The sequence below is a fragment of the Leptonychotes weddellii genome, chromosome 14 (genome assembly GCF_054177405.1).
Source record: "Leptonychotes weddellii isolate Sample4059 chromosome 14, ASM5417740v2, whole genome shotgun sequence".
Lineage (NCBI taxonomy): Eukaryota > Metazoa > Chordata > Mammalia > Carnivora > Phocidae > Leptonychotes > Leptonychotes weddellii.
The window spans coordinates 36544193-36547708 of record NC_138382.1 but is presented as its reverse complement, the minus strand read 5'-3'; the positions used below and the strand labels follow the sequence as shown (position 1 = coordinate 36547708).

The window sequence follows — 3516 nt, the reverse complement described above, 5'->3', positions numbered from 1 at the left end:
ACTGCCCAGCTTAAAAAAAAAAAAAAGAATTAAGAACTGGGGCGCCTGGGTGGCTCAGTTGTTAAGCGGCTGCCTTCGGCTCAGGTCATGATCCCAGGGTTTCAGGATCGAGCCCCGCATCGGGCTCCCTCCTCCGCAGGAAGCCTGCTTCTCCCTCTCCCACTCCCCCTGCTTGTGTTCCCTCTCTCGCCATGTCTCTCTCTGTCAAATAAATAAATAAAATCTTAAAAAAAAAAAAAAAGAATTAAGAATTCCTATAAGACTATTACTTACTATATTTTAAAAGTAAAATTAATAGGGCGCCTGGGTGGCTCAGTTGGTTAAGCGACTGCCTTCGGCTCAGGTCATGATCCTGGAGTCCCTGGATCGAGTCCCACATCAGGCTCCCTGCTCGGCAGGGAGTCTGCTTCTCCCTCTGACCCTCCCCCCTCTCATGTGCTCTCTCTCATTCTCTCTCTCTCAAATAAATAAATAAAATCTTTAAAAAAAAAAAAGTAAAATTAATAAACATAGAAACGTAGCAAATCAGTTAACAGGGAGAATTATGAATTTATATTATGCTACCTACTCAATGAATTCAAGTCATACAGGCATATCTACGGTTTTTCATCTTTCTTTAATTCTGTTCTCAATTAAATACTATATTAGAGGAGCCCTAATAATCCACTGCAAATGAAACAGTTCAAAGAATGTTTAATTTTTCAAAAGTTTAAAAAATAATTCGGTTTGGGGACGCCTGGGTGGCTCAGTCGGTTAAGCAGCTGCCTTTGGCTCCGGTCATGATCCCATGGTCCTGGGATCGAGTCCCGCATCAGGCACCACTTCCCCTGCTTGTGCTCTCTCTCTCTGACAAATAAATAAATAAAATCTTTTTAAAAAATAAAAAATAATAATAATTTGGTTTGGACTATCATATTAGCAAAATGATTTCATTATCACATTATTTTAAGAGTAATAAAGTGGAACTACTAAAATGTTAAAAGACAGAAATAGTCAAATCCACTATGAAACAGTAAAACTTTTGACTATTATAAAGCCATAAAGTAACAGCACCAAGGAAAACATGTTATGTTTAAAAAGACAATTATATGGGGCGCCTAGATGGCTCAGTCAGTTAAGCAGCAGGCTCCGGATTTCAGCTCAGGGCATGATCTCCAGGTCCTGAGATCAAGCCCCCAGACAATGGGCTATGCAGGGAGTCTGCTTGAGATTCTCTCCCTCTGCCCTCCACCTGCCACGTGCACACGCAGACTCTAATTTTTAAAAAAAAAATACAATTATATATGGGGCACCTGGGTGGCTCAGTGGGTTAGGCGTCTCCCTTTGGCTCAGGCCATGATCTCAGGGTCCTGGGATCCAGCCCGGAGTCTCAGGCTCCCTGCTCCACAGGGAGTCTGCTTCTCCCTCACCCTTTCCCTCTGCCCTGCCTCCCTGCTCCTGGGCATGCTCTATCTCAAATAAATAAAAAGTCTTTAAAAATTAAAAAAAGACAATTATATGATTATTAACCACAGAATTATATACAAGTATGGACAGGATTAGTACATTATATTAATATATTATACAAGTAGAATAAGAATACAGAAAAATGTAAGATAAATGAGAATTAAATTTTTTCCTTTTGAATTTCCTTTAATCATATTCTTTTCCAATAAAAAGTTTTCAAGTAGCACATTAAGCTCTACTATACTTACTTGTATGTATTATGTACTGACATAAGTAGAAAAAATTTTTAAGTTTATAAATTACCTAATTTCTTCCCAAAAAATACTGTTTTAAATTTCAAATAATAAATGTATCTGATTTTGGAATTTCCTACAATCTGATGCTAACCCTACACCTTTACACCAGCTGTAACATGTACAACTTCCCCTAACTTTTAAGTCTTACAAAGCAATCTCCAATCCCAACAAGGCATTCCATTTACTACAAGTCTGTCAAACTGACAATCTGAAAGAGGAGATAAAACTCGAGGCAATAGCTGACAGAAGATAAAATGTTAATTCTTGCATTAGGAAAGCTTATTTGCCCTTACTATCTCAGTTTCAGCAAGCATATTATATTGGAAATTGAAATTTTAACAGAAATTCCCTTCTGCAAATCAGAAAGACCAAATGAGACAACCTGCCTCTGACTCAGCAGCTTTCTTTTTCTTTACAACCTGTACTTAAGTTGCAAGGGTAAGACTAACGTTCAAAACGAGCAGCAAAGCCAATGCAAAATCAGTAACTGTCTTGGCAGGAAACTCCAAAGAAAATATGAGATGTTTTGGTCCTAAATGCAAGATACACAAAGAGCAAAGGTGCCTTTATGTATCTTTATCATTTAAATCCCTTGTGTATAGCTACAAACTAGCTTTTACTGAAGATACTTAACATGTTTCTTTATAGAGAGCACCTCAACCAAATAACCTTCCAAGTCTGGCACCACGAATTGTCACAGCCTACACATCACTGCAGTTCCTTATAATTTAAAACATTTGCGTTTTAAGAAGTCCCCACACACCAGCTCTACTGCCAATTTCTTCAGCTGAAAACTCAAGTTTATACTACAAAATACTATGTTTACTCTCAACAACAGGATGCACTCATTTACAAATTATAGAAGAGTATAAATTACTCTAATATACAACTTCAACATTTCTAACATCATTGCTCGTCTATTATCCAAATTAACAAGTCTAAAAACGTAGTGCACTAAGTGAGGTACTATGTATGGCCAAAATCAACTAGCATATTACCGGTTCACTAAAATCAACTATTTTGCAAAATGGCCACACGAGATACCAATGTAGCGCAAAGTGTGGATTGAGTTTGCCATTATGAGAAAAATGAGTCAAAACAAGCCTATACGAGGCAGTTCACCCTCACGAATACAAATCTAAATTCATTTCTGAGTCCCCAGTCTCACAGCAAGAGGACAGTTTACCAACCTTTTAACGGTAATTAATTCAAAGAACAGGGCAGAAAATAAAACATAATGTGTTTTTTTTAATGATTATAACTGAACAAGAACTGACAGACATTCTTTAACGCGTTTTCCTTTTGATACCGATTTTGCTCTTATGTATACACAGATCATAAACTATGCTCTTCATTTCGGATAGCTTAATACACACGCTCCCCTCAAATCAAGTATTCATTAAAACTTGGCGCCTTGGCCCTAATATTCTTCCCTGTCTTACTATACCCCTCACCTTCTAAACCGGAAGACCGGAAGGGAAGAGCTACTCCTACCGCAAATTGGGGTCTAGGGAAAAAGACTTAACAAGAGTTTGAACACAATTAAGCAGTCTCAGTAAATCAAATTCCCAGATTACGATGTTTGACAATCTCTTTTAGGCAAAACACACAGACAGCTGAGGGTTCGTTCGTTACTGGAGATGACACTTACCCTCATATTTGCACAAGTAACTTCGGTAACTGGCCTAAATTTTCCCGTGTGAAACAAACACAAAAAAGGATGGGACGTTGGTACTCTTTAAAACTGGGTCATTCCTTATTTGTTCTGATGCGA

At 38.0% G+C, this 3516-nt stretch overlaps 1 protein-coding gene across 1 annotated transcript in view; it reads right to left on the bottom strand.

Moving 5' to 3' along the window:
• Positions 1-3516, bottom strand: part of DENND4C (DENN domain containing 4C) — a 115235-nt gene that overhangs the window by 110716 nt on the left and 1003 nt on the right. The window lies entirely within an intron of this gene.